This window comes from Mixophyes fleayi, chromosome 4 (genome assembly GCF_038048845.1).
Source record: "Mixophyes fleayi isolate aMixFle1 chromosome 4, aMixFle1.hap1, whole genome shotgun sequence".
Classification (NCBI taxonomy): domain Eukaryota; kingdom Metazoa; phylum Chordata; class Amphibia; order Anura; family Limnodynastidae; genus Mixophyes; species Mixophyes fleayi.
Window position 1 is genome coordinate 114,153,443 of NC_134405.1, and position 22,805 is coordinate 114,176,247.

The following is a 22,805-nucleotide window of genomic DNA, read 5'->3' on the forward strand; positions in this document are numbered from 1 at the left end:
CATTGTTATAGGAATATTTAAGGATTACTTTTTCGAGGAGCCAAAATACAATAAAAGTGCATCCTGTATGCAAATACAGTGACTGCGCTATGTGATGACTGACTCATCCCACATATTGCTTTATACTCTCACCTAGGAATCTTCACTGCCTCACAAGTGATATGCTAGGTGCACATATAGGTTGTCTTTCTTTTTTTCTCTCATCATGTTTTTGACAATGACACTGCTTTCCAATAAAAGAGACAGATTCTTTTATTCTTAAAGTGGACCTGATCCATGCATACAATGTAGGTATCCATTTGGGAGCTGCAACAGTACGTATCCTTTCAATTTATGAACAACCAGTGACATCACTGAAGTACTGTCTGATTAATATTCATGAGGTCCGCCTTACATTTACTTGGAATCGATAGGTGGCTAGTGTCATAAATATTAGATCAGCAACCACAATGGCTGCAGTCCCTTGGCCTGATTCATTGAGGCACCCAAAACATATATGTAGTGCATTAATGCATGTAATTCAGGCATACGCACGTTCGTATTCAACTACAAGCGGATCTGAAGAAACGTCTCTTGTTGTATACGGGTTTAGGTGCACTTTGATTATACGGTACATGCTGTACTGAGACAGACAAAATATGCTACAGGATACATACAAGACATATGTGGAATATAAAATCCCATCAGACGTAGGGGGGGGGAAAAAAAAAAAAAAAAAAAAGTACTCAATTATATGCACCTGTTAATAACCATTAATGAAAAATAATTTTAAAAAATATATATACTTTCCCTTGAAATCCATTTAGTGTGATGTTATTACTGTATACTGTACACATAAAGCAATTTTACAGTTGCTCCTGATTGCAAACACGTGTCATCACTATCAGTCAGCACTAATACCTGCCCTGTAGCTAGTGAAAGTGATATGACTAAAAAACACGCACCTTAGGAGGCAAGAAAGGCTGCGTGCACTAGAGTTTTGCACGCCCTTACTGTACATTGACTACAAGCATATGCCCATTCCACTGCCTGTTCCACTCCTGAAATCTGTTGCAAGTGTTCTTTGTGCTCGAAAATGAAATGCATACTCTTACTCTTTATGGGCATGCACAGAATACAGCACGTATCGGCATTAACGTTCCATAATGAATGAGGACACCCTGTAAGTAAAAGATGCAACTTAAGCCTATAGAATGGAGACCTACAAAGGTGCTATTAGAAAATTACCCTAAATATTTCGAGACACAGACAGCATCTCCTGCATGTCATTGTCATTTTTTAAAAAGTTCTGTACCACCAAGTTGATTGTGTGATCAAAACAGGAAATGTAATGGAATACAGTTTCTGGGCATGCCCAGAATACTGCACGTATCGGCATTAACGTTCCTTAATGAATGAGGACCCGTGTGTGTAAGTAAAAGATGCAACTTAAGCCTATAAAATGAAGACCTACAAAGGTGTTCTTATAGTACATCAACTGTACAGTCGAGGCTTGTCAAACAGGGATAACCCATCATCAACATTTATTTATATAGTGCCAGTATATTCCGTAGCACTTTCACTTCCATGTTTTGACAGTGATCATCTCAGTGTGCAATTATCCTGAAACCATAAAAAAGAGGAAGTTTTCAATAGAAAGCATAATATAGCTGGCAATCAGGGGATCTTTAAATGGAAAAAAAAAAAACAACACATGTTGGTATCATGATCTGTAAGTAAATCTAGATTCATCTCGATTACGGCTTTCCCAAGTTGTGAACAAACAATGGTGTAAGCTGTCTGCATGATTTTAACCCCCAAATTCATAAACCTACATTTATTCACTTTGACTAACTTGCCATGCTGCTACCCAATCTCCCAAATTATCCAAGTCTACTTTTAAGGAATAGTATAAAGAATAAAGAAAGAAAGGAAAGAGTGTAATTTGAGGCACTCCGTGGGTGCTTTATTAAAATTTAACTTTTATTGAATATGATTAAAATGGAAAGTAGATGAGCGAAATAATAAAAATATAGTGAACTGTGGTTTATAATTGGAAAAAATTGGGGGGGAGGGGGGGGGGGGGGGGTTTTTTTTTGCAAGGTCTCACCTGTATCCTAATACATATACAATAGTAAGCTGATTTAGCACTGATAATTGTATCTATTGCATATAAGATGTAAGAAAACTCTGTTGCCTGTAATTGAAAGGGCACTGTATGGTGATAATATTAGGATATTGTATTCCCGGGTTTACATAGCGATCCTAATATATAAGACATCGCCAGATAACCCGAATCTGCAGTGCCCCTCACAATAATATATAGAGTAACATAGCGGGATTAATGAATTAAAACCTCCCACGGGCTAATATGCCAAATTGTATCACGGAGAGGCTCCCTATGAGAGCTGTATAAGAATCCCACTAGGTACTTTGAAACCGCATCAGGCTCTGGTAAGCTTTAGCAGAGGCATCAGAGGTTACAGATACTGTGACCAGGAATCGCGGGATTATGTGATAATTCCCTACCTAAATAAAACTGGGGAGCGATTCCTGGCAGAGATAATAGAATTAAGGATTGGTGAGACAAAACGCCGATGCGCGTTTCGCTCCGTGGCTTTTTCAAGACGCGTCTGATGCCTCTGCTAAAGCTTACCAGAGCCTGATGCGGTTTCAAAATACCTAGTAGGATTCTTATACAGCTCTCATAGGGAGCCTCTCCGTGATACAATTTGGCATATTAGCCCGTGGGAGGTTTCAATTCATTAATCCCGCTATGTTACTCTATATATTATTGTGAGGGGCACTGCAGATTCGGGTTATCTGGCGATGTCTTATATATTAGGATCGCTATGTAAACCCGGGAATACAATATCCTAATATTATTATCAGCATACAGTGCCCTTTCAATTACAGGCAACAGAGTTTTCTTACATCTTATATGCAATAGATACAATTATCAGTGCTAAATCAGCTTACTATTGTATATGTATTAGGATACAGGTGAGACCTTGCAAAAAACTTTCCCCCCCCATTTTTTGCAATTTTAAACCACAGTTCACTATATTTTTATTATTTCGCTCATCTACTTTCCATTTTAATCATATTCAATAAAAGTTAAATTTTAATAAAGCACCCACGGAGTGCCTCAAATTACACTGTCTTTCCTTTCTTTCTTTATTCTTTATACTTAATTGTTACAGTGTTGGGTGCACCCCCCGATTAGAGTCTCTCTTCGGGTTAACAAGCAATTATCATATTCAGTGCTTATATTATTCTCCCTAGTGCGGTTTTCTACCCAAGTCTTTGTTTTTAAGGAATAGTGTTGTAAGCAAATTAAACATTAGAAACTCAACAGGATTCTGGGGTGCACCACTTACACCCTTAGTCCACTTAAAATATGAACCATTCATAAAAGTTATGGTTTTGAGTTTTTATATGAAAGACCAGTTTGTGTTGTTTGATAGTCATTGCCCATGAATTCTCTGAATCATAATCACCATTTATTTATATAGCGCCACTGATTCCGCAGCGCTGTACAGAGAACTCACTCACATCAGTCCCTGCCCCATTGGAGCTTACAGTCTAAATTCCCTAACATCTAAATACTGTTTTATGCATAGTTGTGTAAGTTTGTATTATGATCCTTTATTTATATAGCAGCAGCTAAATACTGTACAGAACACAATGTTGTTTCATTGGTATCCATAAAGCACCAGTGGCACTTACAATCCAAATTTCCTATTTCAGGCACTGTAAATCAATTTAGTCAGAAGCAAATAAACCTGTATGTGGAAGGAAACCGGTGAATTTAGAGGAAAACCCATGCAAAGATTGTGAATTCTCCATGCAGAGGAAGAGAAGGGCCTCAACGCTATGGTTTATGGAAGGGTAAGAGTGTGGGCAGCACGGTGGCTAAGTGGTTAGCAATTCTGCCTCACAGTGCTGTGGTCATGAGTTCAATTCCCGACCATGGCCTGATCTGTGTGGAGTTTGTATGTTCTCCCCGTGTTTGCGTGGGTTTCCTCCGGGTGCTCCAGTTTCCTCCCACACTCCAAAAACATACTGGAATCAGTGGCGCTATATAAATAAATGGTGATGATGAGTGTGACCACTCAATTAATGTTAGCACAGGGCCTGCAACATTGTCCTTACCTCTTCACCTAAAGAAAGGGTGGGCACACACCACAGGATTTTCAGCCGACTATTGGGTCAATCACGCGATAAACGACCGTTTGGGCCAACATTGCATTAGTGTGTATATTTAAATGAACAACGATAGTTGTTCCAAAGTACTGATCGTCATTTCATTTGATTGTTCAGCAGAGCTATAAATCTCGTTACAATCCTGCAGTGTGTATGCACTCACGATCAGGATCTCCATAGAGTTTGCAGAGTCATGATCTTATCAGCCAACAGTTAGAACAGTTGAAGAACACAGATCTGAGGGTAAATCTTTTAAACCATATATAGTGTGCACGCATGGTGCAGCATGCTGATCATGACTTTCCCACCCTCCCCCCCCCCCCAGTAGTTGGTACAATTGTTGTAGATAACACATTGGCCGCAAAATTCTGTAGTGTGTACCCAGCCAAAGTCAGATGGATTTTGACATCACGATCATTATGCACATAAATTAACGATAGCACCCTCCTTTAACCCATATGTGACCAGGATTAACAGGCCTGTATGTGTTGCCATTTGATAACACTTATATAAATCTAGTTCAAAGGCTTTTCAGCTTTTAAAAAAAAGAAAAAGGCTGACTTTAATTAATATGTATTTTAACTATAAAAACAGTTTGGTTTTTCTATGCTCAAACTATTACAAGTTTTTCAGAATCTTCACTGTTGTATGCACAAGGAAGTTTGTTGCTAGTGACAAACATACGAGGTGGAAGTCACTGACATTATCTATAACAGCTAAACACATGGCTGTCCCTTCAGTACCACAGCTTCCTGTTACGCCACAGGCGGTTTGAAGTGATAAAACATTAGGTCCTTAACTAGTTTTGCAAAGCTGATTGGAACATCTGATTTGTTAATATTTAAGTAACCGACAGTGCAAAGCTTTGTCGCTGCAAATGAGGAAATGTAAGATAAACCTATTAACACAGAGCTAGCTGTTTGTTATTAGCTGGGGGTTACTGGAGATATGCACAATATATAATATTTACATTTTTCATGAGTGGAATTATATTTTGTACTTAATTCTATTTATTTATTTTTGTTTTAAAAAAGAACTTCCGTTAGAATCATAACACAAGACTCATTTATAATAAACGTCTATTTTTAGGGCGCCACAAAGTACTGCAGAGCTGTACATGTAGTACAAACAAGGTAAAATAATTCACATACATAAACGTTGACAAAAATGAAAAGCGCGGGTATAAATACAAGTAGGAATACAAGAAGGGTAACAAAAATCAAATAGATTACAAAGGGCAAATGCAGGATGCCGTGGGTAGCATAAGGTGATAAGGGAAGGGAAGCAAGTGGGGAAGAGAGGCAACAAGAGGAAGGATGACCCTAATTGTGAGATCCTACAACCTGAAGTGGAGGGGTTAAAGTGAAAGAACAAGGGGCTGCCATGTAAAGGGGAACGGTAGTGAGGAGCTAGACAGAGGTCTGGTAGGCTTTAGTGAAAAGGGAGCGCTTGAAGCAAAGGAGGGTGGGGAGAGTGAGAGTGAGGGAGTGCGTTCAAGAGATGGGAAAAGAGGACAAGCGTGCGTAATGGTAATCAGAGCACTGTTCATTGGCCAAGCAGAGGAGGCAGAAGGGAGTGTGGATTGAGGGGAGACGAGAGATAGATTGTAGATGTAGGTTATTATAGTTTACAGTAAGGTAGCTCCTATAAAACAAGGAAATTATTTTTTATATGTCATAATTAAAATAATTTCCATCTCCCTGTTAAATAAGGCAGCCTACTTTTTTACTATTTTACTTTGAGAATAAGACTGCATATAAACAGCACGTCATGCACCCATTGTCTGTTCATTCAAACCTGCACCTAACCTCATGGTGATCATAGCAGCAACAACATCTTGTGCATCAATCACCGGCACCTACAGAAAAGTACACACAGACTCAATTTGGAATTGCATTGGTCGGACAGCATAAAAAGCCTAGGTTTCGCACCGCTGTGTATACGAGATTCACCCTGCAAATTTCAAGCTATGCACATGCTCCATGCTCTCGGGAGACACAAATTAGAAGTGCACCCAAGTTTGCAGGGAGGTGGAAAGACTGTGCCAGACTTTATATAACCACACAGTTCATGAAAATAAACTTTTCCATTTTTTTTTTCTCCATAATATCTGCTTCTGTAATCATTCATGGTTTAAATTAATCATGAGAGTGAGTAACCATTGGGACTGCCTTTATTACGAGTGGCATATTTGTGCATTTGAAGCTTATAGAAAAAAAACATTTTGCCTTGTATATTTGGTGAATCTTTCAGGATATGGCAGTGTGTGGCTTCTGTGCAAGTGTCATGTGTGCAAGGGAGTTTGTGTCTGTACAGTAAAGTAAAAGATTGTCACTATCAACACTTAATTTCAACAAATAAGGTTAGAAATTCACAAATAGGTCATAAAACGCTACAGCTGAATCAACATGTGACCAGTTTTTTCATGCCATAGCCTCTTCTAAAACAGGTGTCTGTTCCTCCCTCATAAATAGCACTTGCTGCAACATAACTACCTTTCCAGATTAACTCTTTAGCTACTTATTAGAACACTGTGTAAACATCAACTAATCATGCTTAATAACTTGGGTATAGGTCTAGGCCCGTTCACCAGCTCAGACCTGGTGAAAAATTTTTGCATAGTAAAAATAGCCATATGTCCTTCAAGACAAGAATGAACATTTTATTACCCCTTTATCTCATTCAAATTACAGCACAGCGCAAAATTAAATCTGTTGTTTTGCAGTGCTACAGTGTGCCAACTTCACGTTAGCAAGAAAAATCCTCACTCTGCCTCAATAGCCACTGCAATAATCTACTCCTCTGCAAATGCTGCCATCTTACCCCACCAACTCCTTCCTCATTCGCTAAAGTGTCTTCTTTTCTTCCTTGATTTAGAGGAAATCAAGGGCACAACAAAAATGTTGTACATGACAAAGAAGGCCCACAGTGTCCATTGTGAATGCTGGAACAGATCACTGCGTAAGAAAATACAGCAAATAGTGGATGCTGGAACAGACCATGGCCATTATAAGTGTAGAGTTTACTTTCATATTCCAAATTGTGTTTGATGATGCCATGTTTTTTATGCAAATGAACAAAGCTCAGATTGGATGGACCATGGAATCATTACAATCGGTGTAATCATCGGTCTACCTTGACAAAGTTTTGGTATTTATTAGCCCGGAGATATCCGGGAGGGAGTGTAGGCAAGTGTATGTGGTTTTTATAATGTTCTGTAGAGCAATGAAATATATAAAAATGAGATCCATCCAACATTGTTCCCTCTTTATACCACCAGGGACAATCTTTTAGCAAATGTGAATTCAAACATCAATTCCATACTATGCAGAGCTCTCATCGCTTTGTAACAGAAAACTAGAATATTGTCAGTTTATTGTGTCAGCAAATAATATCATTCTTCATTTCAGGTGGCACATGCAACAAATGGGAGCCCAGGCATGAAAATGTTACTGGAGCCAAATAACGGGCAGTGGCTGCCAGGCTTCCTGCGCCAGCAGTACGAAGGAAAGTAATACAGGCAGGTGATATTTTCCTATAGGATATTCGGTCAGTCTGGGAAGGAAGGGTCGGGTGGTGTGTGCCGGGCAGCTTTAAATAGGCAACAGGGTATAGGAGGCCAGCATTCCAGTTACGGATTTCCACACCCCTTATGATTTGAGCTCCTCCCCCCCAGGAGGGGTGTGTGGAAATAGTGTGCAAGGCATAGCGCGCAGGGGGGTCAGCAGCAGGGCAGATACTTATCTTCAGAGGACGGCCATGTGTTTGATTCCAGCTGCAATGGTTGGGTCTAAGAGCAGTGAGGGAGTTGCAGTGGCCAATGGGACGTTGACACAGTGTCTACTTGGTAGGCAGAACACACAGGTCGGTTTGTAAGTTTAACTAATTATACTGTTGTGTGCCAAGTTTCCTGGTATGTAATTATGTAAATAAAGCTATGACCATGTTTTCTGCCAAGTTGGTCTACACATCATCTCTCTTTAGTTAATAAGGCAAGATGAATGTGCACCCATAGGTGGGCATATGCTGCTTTATCATAGGATCCCATTCCCATTAGTAATAAAATGGGTGCATTTGAAATATGAATTGCAGATAAATGAGCATTAAAACAACTTCTACCGCATGTCACTATTTATAACACCACCATCTCTACAATACAAGCTTTGCCTTGTGATTCAAATTAGAAATATAAAAAAGGGAACAATATTTGGAATACAACATCATGAGATAGATTTTAAGTTTAGAAAATGTACCGAGTGAGGCATACAATGAGATCCCCAATAATTGGACCTTAAATAACATACATGTCGGTGAAGTCCGGCTCCGATCAATCAAGTTTCTGATGTACACTACAGCTGGGTAACCCATTATGGTCACTAAGGGCCTGAGTCATTAAGGCAAAAAAGGAGTAAATGTTCTCTGGGACAAACCATGTTACAATGCAAGGGGTGCAAATTAGTTTATTATTTTGCACATAAGTTAAATCCTGGCTGTTTTTTCATCTAGCACACAAATACTTGAAAGCTTTATTATTACACTGATATTTAAAGTTGATCTAGGACATGTCCTACCCCAACTATAAATCTGTCCCCACAATTTAAATTTACCTCCCCCTTCAATGCAACATGGTTTTGCCCAGATGCAAATGTTACTCCTTTTTTATGCTTTGCTCTCCTTAATGACTCAGGCCCTAAGTGTTTATAAAGTTTATCTCAATCGGGAGTATATGCAGAAATAAATAGTATTCCTCATTAGAATGTTTCCTTTTGTTTACCAATCCCCAGCTGTGTCCTAATCAACTTTAATTAAATGTTTGGCGCATTATTTTTCAAGACGATCTAGTTTTACATTACTAAAGAAATGGACATACTCCAGTTGGTCAACTATATTTAAGAAATGTAATGATATACTATTTATTTTAGGGTTTGTTCATATCAGTTTTTTCTTTTGAGTTTTCACACATTAGTTAAAAGCACAAAAAAATAGGTCAAATGCACTGTTCCCGTTACTGCTACTACCAGCACAATAATCTGTTGATAAAACCTCAAAACAAGGGAAATATATTAATGCAACATTTATGATGTGATCTGTAAACAGGATACTTAATTGTAGAGTTTGAAATCACCAGTCGTCATGGCAAAATGAAGGCGGTGAAATTAAATCTACTTCATGGAGACCTTGGCTCTGCCAGCACAATGTGTGATTATAGTGGAAATGAAAGCCCAAGCAGGGCTTCATTGCCAATACACTGGCCCCTGCACATGCTAGGAAGAGCAGAGGGGACTTCAGAGTGAATGGACCCCATCCCCATAATGCATCCCACCCTCCAAAAAAAAAAAAAAAGTAAAAGGACCCGATGAAGGTGTCTTACGCCCCAGGGTATAGTCATCATCATTTATTTATATAGCGCCACTAATTCCGCAGCGCTGTACAGAGAACTCATTCACATCAGTCCCTGCCCCATTGGAGCTTACAGTCTAAATTCCCTAATATAGACACACACTCACATAGACACAGACAGACAAAGACAGGGAGACAGACAGCCAGAGACTAGGGTCAATTTTTGATAGCAGCCAATTAACCTAGCAGTATGTTTTTAGAGTGTGGGAGGAAACCCATGCAAACACAGGGAGAACATACAAACTCCACACAGATAAGGCCATGGTCGGGAATCGAACTCATGACCCCAGTGCTGTGAGGCAGGAGTGCTAACCACTAGGCCACTGTGCTGCCAGTTAGTCTTGCATTTCCTTGACTGTGAAAACAGCTCTGGTTCCCCTTTGGACCTTCTATCCCTTTCAGTAGATCCCACTCAAGGAAGAAGTTGTTTTGGATGTCCCTCCAGATGGGGGTGCGTTAGTCTTTCTGCTGCCTGAGCATCTGAAATGGAACTCTATTCATCCCTTCCAGAAAATAACATCATCCTATAGATTGTAAACTTGCAAACAGGCCCTCTTACCGCTCTGTCTGTATTACCCAGTATTGTTTTATGCCTGTGTTTGTTACCAATTGTAAAGAGCTACGAAATTTGCTGGCGCTATATAAATAAACATTGATGATGATGAATTTATAATATGATGTACCATATAAAGCGTCTATTTTATCAGTATGAGCTTTCATTTCTGGAACTGAAAAAACAAACTGTGCTTAAATGAACATGTGCCAGCCCCCCACACATTATCTACAGAACAGAATAAGGGTTTTAGGATCAGATGGACAAAGATCGCTGAACCTCCCATCCCGCCACTTGTCCCCACAGTAGCCACACGACCTGCTCCATCAGTATTTAGTCTAACTATCCTATTCATCCGACTACTAAACAGTCATTTCTTCTTAAAATCTAGTAGTCAGACACCTCATATGAAAACCACCTTCTTAATGTCTTCTCAGACATTCTTAACTCAGGCAGGAGAGCTGACAGTTGGGCAAACACTAGAGGAGGGTATTTGGCATTGCAAACCAGATCCCCAGACCCCTCAATAGATCTGCTAGCTGAAACACAGGGTTAGCACACTAATTTGAATTGTTGGGATTACTTCTACAAATCGCTGTGTATTAAAACACACTTTTGCAATAGAACAAAATATGAGGAATACTATCTTCTACAGAGGGAAAATAACAGAAACATTGTCACGGCCCACATATGCAAACCAAACACATACTAAAGTAAATATTTTACTATTTACATGAATACAAAAACAAAATACCGAAGGGATGTTGCCCTTTTTTGTTGAACTAAAGTAAAAATATTTCAATAGTATACCGAATGAAACCAGTAAAAAAAAATATTTCCAATGTAACCAATACATTGCATGACCGCGATAAACTACCAAAAACATATATTGCGTGCATAAACTATAGACTTAGCATAAGACACAAACCAATGTGTCAATCAAAAGTAAAACTCATGGCACATGTACGTTTCTGCACTTACGGATTACCTCTTACACCACACTCACTTTCTCATATATCACATACATGCACATCACTGACCGCATAGACTGCATGATATTGCTACGTTCGTGTAGCAGACTACAGCTGCGCTAAGGATAGGTGCAATGTGCGCTATCATGCGCCTCTCACCTGTACTCCCCAAAGCCCCCGCCAACACCGTGCACATCCCGGTCCCCTGCAAACTGCTTTTGCCTTTTTTGGGTGCCTGTGCAGCGGATTGCATTGAAGAACATCACTTCCCGAGCCGGTGTCAGCTACGCCCTCAAAGAGGCGGCACCTGAAGTGTAGTAAAGGAACATATGATATGACGCCCTGCAAACACTTGGAGATTTTCATCTGTGCTTGTTCGCAGCTACAATTTCCTCTGAAGATGTCTTTCAGATATTAATATAAAAATAATAATAATAAGAAAAAATTGTTGCACTGAAAAAATTGACACAGTTATTATCCCACCCTTCATTATAATACATTAACCTCCCTCACCAAAACCTTTCTTACATCCACCCAGAACCTTGTAGCACTTCTTCATTCCTCTCTTACTTTTGTAGCTCACTTCCCCCCACCCCATTAGTAACACATTTCTTCCCCCTAACCTCAGAAATAACACAGTTCTTCTCCCCACCCCTCCACTGTAATACATCTCCCCCACCCTCACACACACTTGTATGGTTCTCATTCTCCCACCCCCACTCATGTAGGGAGACATTTCTTCCCTATCTCCTCCCTGTAACAATTATCACCAGCAATTGATCACGTCTCACTTGTGAGTATATCCTCTGTATAGGGTCTGCACTACCATTATAGGATCCTTGGTGGTTTGCTAGGGTGCCAATGATTGGGGCGTCTCCTAAAACATTGAATGAGTGATTTAAAACCCCAGCAGTAGTTCTACCATGAAGCTCCTGCCACTGACATGGAGGAGAAGCAGCTAGCAGCTTCCATGACTGTGATGGCTGGGAGTGTGGTGCTTGGCTATGATGTCTCACGCAAGAAAACTACTCCCACTCCGAGGAGCAGAAGATACCACCTCCCGCCTACTAAGGTACGAAACCCCGTAAGAGGGCTCTACTTCTCTGGAGATGGGGAGAGGTCACCATCTATGCTGCGCTGGCCCTGGCTCTCCAGTAATACAGTGACAGTCTGGCAGAGAACCCAAGTGCAGCTCATTCACTCTGAATACAGAACAGATTTGAAAAGTTTGATTATCTATACTTTTATGTTATGTTCTAGTTAGCAAAACCTGTTTATGGGTTAGGATTGCAAACCCTTAGGAACGTTTTTAGTTCTAACAATTTTGGAAAAGCAGAATTTTCTAAGAATATATTCACACATCTAATATATAAATGCTTAGTGGCGTCTGTGTGTGGAAAAAAAAAACAAGTTGCAGCGCCACCTGCTGGGCAGAGTTATACATTGACCTACTAAATTCTTAGTGTGTGTGGGAAAAAAAATTCAAAAAGGGCTGAAATTTGGTAGGGCTCAAACTCATTTTCGTGAGGTAATTTTACCTCATGAACACACATGTGTAGAGGCGTGCGTTAGTGTGTGTGTGTGTGTGTGTGTGTGTGTGTGTGTGTGTGTGTGGAAAAACTATTTTCTCAGAAAGGGCTCATCCAATTGACCTGAAATTTGGTATACTGACATTATTTGACAAAAAAATTAGAATAGTCAAGTCAGTTAACTTCCATCATCCCCCCTTCCCCCCGTGGGAGGGGTAGTAAAGGCTAAATTTACGAGTTGAGGGGTCAAACTCATTTTCGTGAGGTAATTTTACATCATGAACACACATTAAAAAGGCCGCTTGCGTCGGGAACTAACGCTCTTCCCCTGAGGAGGCCTGGGCTAGGCCCAAATGTAAACCTTAAGTAGCTTGATTTGACTAGAATGCATGAGTATCATGCACAGGTTAACTTGTATATATGTATATATATATATATATATATATATATATATATATATATATATATATATATATATATATATATATAAAACTGTCATCAACAATCTGATGATTGACAAGTTCCAACTCTAGGACCAGTTACAGATTATTTCATTTTAATTAGAGGTGGGGGGAGGGAGGTGGTAGTAGAGCTGTCACTGGGAGACTCACCAGCGTTGGCAGAGCTGTCACACTACCGGCTCTTCTGGTGCAGTCAGTGGATCCCTGCAACAATGCCACTACAGTCTCAACTGCGGTTTCTCCTGTAGTAGGCGCGTACCCCAGGCACAGAGTGATGCTGGGGTAAAAAGTGTGCTTCTGGAGGGGGCAATGTGATGCTGGGTGAAACATTGTGAGGTGGGGGGCAGTGTGGGCAGCAGGGTGATATTGGAACAGTGTGGCAAGAAAGGTGGTATTGGGGCATTGATGGCAGAGGAGTAGTGTTGGTGCATTGTGGGCAGCAGGGTGGTATTGGGGCAGTGTAGGAGAGGGGTACTATTGGGGCATTGTGGGGAGTGTGTTGTTATTGAGGCAGTGTGGGCAGCGGGGTGGTTTTGGGGCAGTGTGGGGAGAGGTGTGATATTGGGGCAGTGTGGGGAGAGGTGTGATATTGGGGCAGTGTGGGGAGAGGGGTGATATTGGGGCAGTGTGGGGAGAGGGGTGATATTGGAGCAGTGTGGGGAGAGGGGTGATATTGGAGCAGTGTGGGGAGAGGGGTGGTATTGGGGCAGTGTGGGGACAGTGGGGGTATTGGGGCAGTTTGCAGAAAGATTTGGGTGGTATTGCTATAATGTGGGACTTGTATAGCTGATTTCTGTAATCTGGGATCAGGGTTACTGTAATGTGAAGGGGCTGGATTGTGGGGGAGTGTTTCCTTGTAATATAGGATTATGTAGGGGTATTTCTGATTGATGTATTGTGTGATATAAACTATATATATATATATATATATATTATTAATGTAACGGGGATGCTAGTGTGGAGACATAGGCCCATTTTGTAAATGTGAATACTAAGCAGATTTAATGTTGGAGCTGGTTAGGGTGTATATTATTTGCTTGGCTTTCTAAGAGATGAATAGTAACTATGTATTTTCCAAACAGGGCCCAAAATTCCAGGATCCGGCTAAGCAGCAGCTGCGCTTAAGAAGCCAGCAGGTAGTGTAAACTGCAAGAACAGGTAGGATAGGGACTGTTTTGAATGTGGTGGGACTGTCTTGCGTACTAGGGTTAATAAATGTCATACTACCACCACTTCTAAATTCCCATGTGTGTAATATGGAATTTTTTTACAAAATAAAAACTTGTGAAATCTAGAGGACAACTGAATAAAAATGTTTTACAACCCTGCTCAATAAACCCTCTCTTGATCCTGCCTCTCTAATTACTGTCCAGTTTATCTCCTCTCATTCACCTCCCAATTACTTGAGCAGCTTGTCTATAACCACCTTATCAGTTTACTCTCTGAAAACTCCCTCCTTAACCTTCTTTAATATGGCTTTCAGTTTCTCCACTTTACAGAAACCACCCTAACCAAAGTCACTAATGATCTTCTCTCTGCCAAGTTCAAAACTCACTTCTGCTTTCTTATCCTCCTGGACTTCTTTGCTACTTTTGACACTGTGGATCACCCTCTCCTCATGTACACCCATTACTCCATGTGCCTTTGTGACATTGTCCTCTCTTGGGCAACCACCGACTTTCTTTCCTCCTCCTGCTTGCTCCCTTTACCCATTGGGGTCTCCCAAGGCTGAATGAATCAGCTTATTTTATCTCCATTACCACCTTTATGTTGACAATACTCAAATCTACCTCTCCTCCCCTGACCTGTCCCCACACCTTCTTTCTTGTGTGTCCAGTTGTCTCTGTCATTTTGTCCTGAATGTCCCAATGCTTTGTCAAGCTCAACATATCCAAAATCTAACTCATCGTCTCCTCCCTCTATAGAGTCCCCACTCCTCTCCACTTCTCCCTCACTACTGACAACACTACAATCTGCCCTGTTCCTTATGTCCACTGCTTAGGTGTCACCCTTGAATCTGCCATCTCCTTCATGCCGTTCATCCAATCCATCTCTGTATTTTGATAACATCATCATGGTTTGACCCTTCCTTTCCCTTACAGCTACCAAAATTCTTATCTAGTCTCTCATCTTGACTATTTTAACCTCCTGCTGTCTGGCCTCCCCCTCACCCACCTCTTCAATCTATCATTAATGCTGCAATCCTCTCTTTTCTGCCTCCGTCTCTGTCAGTCCCTGGCTCCACATCCCTTATAGAATACAATTTAAACTCACCCTCACCTACAAAGCCCTCAGCCTCTCCCTCCCTCTCTCCAAACATCACCTCCCTCAACACACCCCTCTGCTCTCACCACTCTGCCAATGACTGCTGCCTCACCTCCCCACTGGTAACCATGTCTCACTCCCGCCTCCAAGACTTCTCCCTAGCTTCCCCTCACTTATGGAGCGTACTCCTTCGCCCAGTCAGACTCTCTAAATGCTTCAAACACTCCCTAAAAACTCACCAGTTCTTTAAGGTCTTCAAGTACACCTCTTAACCCCTCCACCACTGGCCCACCGTCCTCACACCACACCCTTACTCCATTACCTTTTACATGTGTCAATCCCTTCCTTTGTAAGCTCTCATGGGCAGGGTCCTCTTTCATCTTGCCTCCTTACCTCTTCCCATCTTGTCCACCCGTGTCCCCATGCACTACCTCATGTATTTTTACGTCTCCCAAGAGATGTCTATTAGTCAGTGTTGACACTGGCCTTCCCTGGGCGCGGAGTCTAACGGACCTCCCGGTCTTCACCGAGTACCGCCGCAAGGCCGGATGGATTTGGCTGCCGGAGGACCGCAGGTCGCGGCCCCTGGGTTGGCCCCCTGACGTAATAGATGGTGAACAGGAGAGGGAAGAACCAGCGAACAGACTCAGAGGTGGAAGCGCTGAGCGGGACTGTTAGCTAAAATACCAGCAATGAAGCAGCAGTCCTAACGGGTCAGTGAGGTTCTGGTTTGGACACACTGAGGCAGCCACAGATGGGAGAGTCACCGGATGGAATCCCGGAAGCACCGCAGAATGCACCTATGAGCAAGCCGCAGAGAAGTCTAGGAAAGCCGGGTCGGTACACATGTTCAGCCGGGTCGGGTACACCAAGGAGCAGACAGAAGAATGGTCAATGTGCTTAGCCGAGTCAAATACACAGGTTCAGCCGGGTCGGATACGCCAAGGAGCAGACAGAAGAATGGTCAATGTGCTTAACCGGGTCGGATACACAGGTTCAGCCAGGTCGGATACACCAAGGAGCAAACAGGAGGGTAGTCAGCAAAGCAGAGGTCATGCACAGGGGAAACAGCAATTGCAGCACAGGTACTCAGAGGGAAGCCAGACGTCGAGGAGTAACTCGTTGCTCTGACACAGCTAGTGTGTCAGAGTGAGGAAGAAATAGGAGGGGAGATTCAAATTTCCCGCCTTCAGATCACATGATCGTAGCCATCCCCGGCCGGAAGCACGGAGCAGCGGCCGCGATCGAGGTTTCTGACATGTATGTTCTCAAATTCACCTATTCCCCTTCCCTCTCCTGCCATATTTTCCTTTTATGTTTCCAGTCTTTTGCTATATCATGCTGTTATGCTTCAATTATCTTAGAACCTAAATAAAAAAAATGTTCTATACAGGGTACTCTGTGAATAGTTGATAATATCCTTAGTACCATTAAAATACATGCATTATTAGAATTATTAAAACCAATTCTCACTCCATCCATATTGTACGTAGCAAAATATTAAAAACAATCAATGTGCAGGAAGTGCAAAATGAAGAAAATAGTGTTTAAAAATTGTGGAATTACCACCAGCCTCGCTATCTGTATTGTTTTATAAATCAGTAAAATATCACTATTACTCTGTTGTATATTTATTCTTAAATTTCCATACATATGATTGGTTATGTGTAAATTATAAATAAATCTACACCATGAAACTAAATTATTTGTCAAAGAAGGACCAGGCCACTATAATGGATAATTCTTCAAATTGCAACCATTAGCCCCTATACATTCACAGTGGTCTTAGGTCATTATAGTTAGTGCATTGTTGCAGTCTGTTCATATTTTTAACAGAGTGCTATATAATCTTATAAACAATACCAGCAGTTATTATAAACAACAACAATATAGTTTGTAAATCATTCAGCTTTTAGTCTTCAGTGTAATTAACAAACATAGCCAATGCTATTCAGAAGATGAAATGAATATATATAACTGCTGTATATCGCGAGGAGCTATTATGTTAGCCCCCCTCTTTTATTAGGGGCTTTTAAATAAACCCATTCATCTGCTGCACTACATTAGGCAGCCATTGTGGTTTCATTTATATCGATACAAGAAAGGCAATGTTGCCTCCCCACTTTAATAGTAAAGATAATGCTTAGCCCTGTTTTAACAGTCTGAACTCATTAAATAATGATGCACTAACTGATTGCAATAAAGCCTGGTCTGACTGAAAAGGTGGTTTAATATCACATAACGAGGTGAACGCCAATGCGCGTTTCGCTACTTACTTCTTCAGCCTTGAATTATATCTATAGAAATATTTTGCTGCCATCTACTGGACAAACAAAAAACAAACATTCTGTAATGAAAATCACTGATGCTGTGGACTTGATTCATCTTCGAATGCAACGTGAATGTAACTTGCAAGAAAAAAAAATGGACGTTACTTGCACGCAAATACACCTGTATTCAAATACAAGCGGATCTCAAGAGATGTTGCCATTTGAATGTAGGTATACTGTAAGTACACTCTGGCTATAAGTTTCTTGCCATATGCAGACAGACAGAACACACCTCAAAGTACTTACATGCATATGTGCAATATAAAGTCCCATCAGAAGGCATGCAAAACAAAGACTTTGTAAAATTAATTTACAACTATTAATAGTACAATCATTATTACATGTATTATTATTATTATTATTATTTTAAATGAAATACATAAATCAGGATGTTCCTAATGCGTACTATACATAGAATTAATTGTTAGAGTTTCTCTTACTTGCTAACACATGTTCTAGCATTCATACATGTAGTCATCACTATCAGTCGGCACTTACACCTGCCTGTAGCTGGTGCAAATGATATGGCTAAAAACATGTAACTAAGAGATGCACAGAGCTTGAATTGGATGAATGTGTGTGCACTCGACCTTGGCACGCCCATAGTGTACATTGTCTATGTGCGTCCACCCCTTCTCGCACCTTTTCCGTTTTTCAAGCTGTAGGTAGTCAGAATTGTCATTTGCATTTGGACATGATTTTGCTGCAATTGCATTCACTGGCGACAATTTTGAGCATGCGCAGAGCAATTTCACACAAGATAGGGCACACAACAGGACTTAAGTCCAAAGATGAATCAGGCCCTTTATGTATATTTTTATTAAGTTAACACAACACAGTTGGGCCTCTTTTACAAAAGGCAAAACGTCCGAGGTGCAGTGCAAAATCCTATTTGGTGGTGCCGTGCCTCTCGATTTGTGCCAAAGAGCATTGATTAATGGAGCAAGAAGGCAGAAGTCTGCCTTGGCTGATGGAAAGGGTTGGGTGGAGCGAGGTAAGCATTGAGTACACACGTTGCTGTGCCTGGTTTTGTGCAGCAGTGTGTAGCAGTATAGTATTTTCCTTTAATTATGAAACAAGATGGAGTCTCATTGATTTCTATGTGTCTCTTTATGAACAGATACTAAGTCTTTGATGTTTCAGCGCATTATTTGCTTGTCTTTTATGGCCATGTTTTCCCTAAACCTAGTACAGTGGACTATGTCCATCAATCCAGCTCAGACAATGGTCATTTACAAACTTAAGGTAATGTTGGTTTTACAACAGACAGAGAGTATTTGTGTATTCTTAAGTATTTGTTGTAATGTTTGTTGTTAAGCAATATATGGATATAATTGCTCAGTTTGCAAACTTAGCTGTTTTACTCAGAATTATACTGTCATCAACTGCCCATAATGCATCAGCATTCACTTTAGTGTAAGGAAAAGGATTATATAAGATGGCACAGTTCCGACCTTCTTAAGACCTCGCTGGTGAGTCAGGAAGGCTGTGCCAGATCTCCTCCATCAAAGTATTCTAGGATGCATGATTCAACCTGCTTGTTGAATGTGGAGTCTCCATGCTGAAAATCCAGGGAATTACGTGTGTGTCTAACAACCTATCGAAGCTAAGTATTTTAATTGTCATATTAATTATTAAATCTTTTCTTATACATAGTTTGTGAGTGTATTATTCTTTATTTGTGCTAGTATTTCAGGATTGTAATCTTGCAACCTGATACAAAGTGCAAAAATGATTTAAATATGGCAGAGTGAGGTTATTGAAATGAGATAAAGAGGTGCAGCGGGTGCATTTATGAGATCTTTTCCCCTGTACAAAAAACAAAAAAAAATAAATCAAACTTTGCACCAGCACTGGGCGGATGGAAATGGAATCTCTCCAATACTTTTAATAGGACACGTTTTACACCTCTCGGGAAGTGCATTTCTAGGTGCATTTTGCCCTATGTAAAACAAAGATTTGTACACAAAAGTGCCACATGTAATGATGATAGTCCCAGTGTCCCTTCACTCTCATGATTAAATAAGTCATATATGATTAAATAAGTGATATACACAGCTGGCAGTATTTTAGGAGAAAAATGTAAGTGTTTTATTAAATTAAAGGGAGGTTAGAGTTGTAGGAGGTATGACTTTGATGTGATGTTTTGTACAGTGCGAATCTTAGGCACACCAGTGCAAAAGCAAATAATTTATTTAGCTGAACAGAAAATTAACATGCTACAATAATACTGGGATTTTCTCCACTCCTGCTAAGACTTTACATTATTCCCGATATTATTCTCTAATTTTTAACATGAAAGTCTGACTGTCAAAATACTATAGAAATAGCGTTGGACATCCTTGGTTTTTATTAGGGCTACAATGTGTCTTGCATTGTTCATGACAGTTCATTTGTTGACCATGGAAATGGTTATTCTGGATTGCTAGATTTCAAACTACTGGATTAACAGAATAAACTGAAATATCAGCAGTCATCAGTTTTACTGAATTTTGAGATGCATCTTATTTTGGACTACATGTATCTTTGAAATATTCCTTACTATACATACATTCTGCGCCTACACAACACGGGTGCATTTTTCCAGTACATGATGACTGTCGCATCTTTGCTTTGGACGCATCTATACGATACAGTTTGCAAGTGTATTAAGACGTGTGTAACTCAAAATATAGACAAAATAGAAACATAAGTGTGCATACAAAAATAAGCCACCTTTAGAAGTTCAGTTTTCCCAAAATAGATTTAATGGCAACAGATCAAAATACCAAGACAGTCAGATTGTTCTCTTGCCACAAAGGTGGCCTGTCAATCCCGACATACTGTTGCAAGCAACAGAAATAACTCTCCTTTGGTCTATTATAACTTTTCAAAGAAATGTATCATGTGGTATCAACCTAAGCTAGATTCAGCTTCTGCCAATATTTCACATATTCCTGATTTTCTTCATGATGACCTTAGCAAAGCCAATCTAATGTCTTTTTGGACACTATATTGGCTTTGAGAGACTTTGTTATCGTTTTTTTCAAGCAGTGAATAAGATACATCCCCATAAGAAGACCTTTGTAGCACCCTGGTTTCCTTTAGGTGGCTCACACTGAAGTAGTGTTTGCTGTGAGTTACCTCTGACCTCAGAATTGGGGGACTGCTGGCCTTATGGTGCGAAAAAACCTTTTTGACTGTCTGTATGGATAAGGAGGTGCTGAGGACTTATCCATCCTTCTTACCTAAAGTAGTGTCTTCCTTCCATATCAATCAACAGACTGTACTTCCATCCTTCTGTTTCGCAGCCACATGATAACAAAGAAAGTAAGTTACATTGGACTTAAAGCAATCGCTAACTAGAACAGAAGAATTTAGGGACAAGAATCAACTCTTTGTGATTCTAACTGAAAATCTGGAAGTGAATTAGAGAAGTTATTACAAAGGCATCTAAGAGAAACAGACATAAGGTGCGAGAAAATCCTGAACTAGAACAGCAGCACCCTCTTGGGCACGTAGGGCACAGGCCTCTTGGGAACGTAGGGCACAGGCCTCTTGGGCACGTAGGGCACAGGCCTCTTGGGCACGTAGGGCACAGGCCTCAACAGCAGATCTCTGCAAAGCTGCGGGATGGTCAACTGTTCACACCTTAACTAGACATTATCTGCTGGATATGAGAACATTTTCCAATGGGCAGTTTGGGAGATGAATTCTTTACACAGCTACTCAATAAACGCTAAATGGCAGATATGGCCAGTTTTCGTAGCCCTCCAGGGACAAAAGTAGGATTTATAGAAGGTGGTTTTCAAATGCTTGGTTTTGGAAACAAAGTAAAAAAAAAAACACTAGCCGCAATAAGCAGCAGATGCTTGTTAAGTGGCTCCCCTCCAGCCTCGTCTTGCTTGAGAGGGAGCTATGTGATTGGCTATTGGCAGCACTTACAGTCTGACAGCTGAGATGAAGCAGAGAACAGAGAAGGCTAGATAGGTCTAACTTATATTTAAGTCTGCCATAGTGTGTTCTCAGAAAAAGAAATTAACAGTAAATATAATCTGCTTGTATCTTTTGCTGTGTAAATGTTGAGACAAATGTATGTGTATACTTTGCATATAAAACACAGTGGCTAAAGTTACTGTGTACAGTCAGGAATGCAGAAGTATGTACAGAAACCAAACAAGAAAATGTACATACACACAGTTTATTTGCTGTAGAACATATCTCAGGAGATGAAACCTATTTTGCTATACTATTGGCTTATAAAATATTTTGGTATTTGCACATAAGAAACCTGACTTCATAACACATTCTATGGAACAAACTTGATAATTTTAATGCATTGACCAAACAAGTCAATTATTGTTCTATGACTGTTACGAATACAGATGTCTTAATGCTAAAGATGTGTCATTTTCAAAGAAAATGACTTCACAATAAATTTGACTGACATTAACAACTGCAGAAAACATTTCTGAGAACATTACATTGTTGTGGTTCCAAATCAATCCGCCCACAACCTACCACTAATGGGACCACTGAGATCTGTCTTCTCATTCACAACCATAACTGTCCTTGAAATTCTCAAGCAAGATAGAAATTACACTAATACAAATACACACATTCATACTAAGAGTACTCTGTCCGTGGGAAGACATGCATCTCAGGGGTTTTATCAAACAGGACTAAGGTAATGAGTATCAAGATCATAGTTCCTATTAGAAAAGCTAAAAAAAAAAAAATGATGCTGGCAAAGAGGGGGCTTTATACATGTTTTGTGGACGTGTACCAAAATCTCCATATGCTGGAAGAAATGACAGTCTCTGGAAAGATCCAGAACAGCAGTCTATTATTTTCCTAACGCTTCTGTGCTGCACACTACTTCCCCTTCTTTTTTTCCCACCCACTGAACCCTTTCCTTTCACCCCTCCCTCACACAATTGAACAGCCATATAACAGTGAAAATATTTATACTAATGACTAATTAATAAGGAGGTCTAACACAATCAGGCACAACAATTGCTAACACAACCTGTTGCACATCCACTGGAGAACAGTCTGAGCTGGTTTACATAGAAAGCTCTCACACGTTGCACCTACTCAGAAATCTATGTGCATGTGTCTAAGGATACATG

At 40.4% G+C, this 22,805-nt stretch overlaps 1 protein-coding gene across 2 annotated transcripts in view; it reads right to left on the reverse strand.

Moving 5' to 3' along the window:
• Positions 1–11,401, reverse strand: part of RAB27A (RAB27A, member RAS oncogene family) — an 80,722-nt gene extending 69,321 nt beyond the window's left edge. The window contains exon 1 of one of the 2 annotated variants that reach the window (XM_075208029.1): positions 11,269–11,401. The gene's annotated coding sequence lies outside the window, so the exon portion shown is untranslated. The remainder of the gene's footprint in view (positions 1–11,268) is intronic. The other variant, XM_075208026.1, reaches the window with a different exon arrangement.
• Between the last annotated feature and the right edge of the window lie 11,404 nt (positions 11,402–22,805).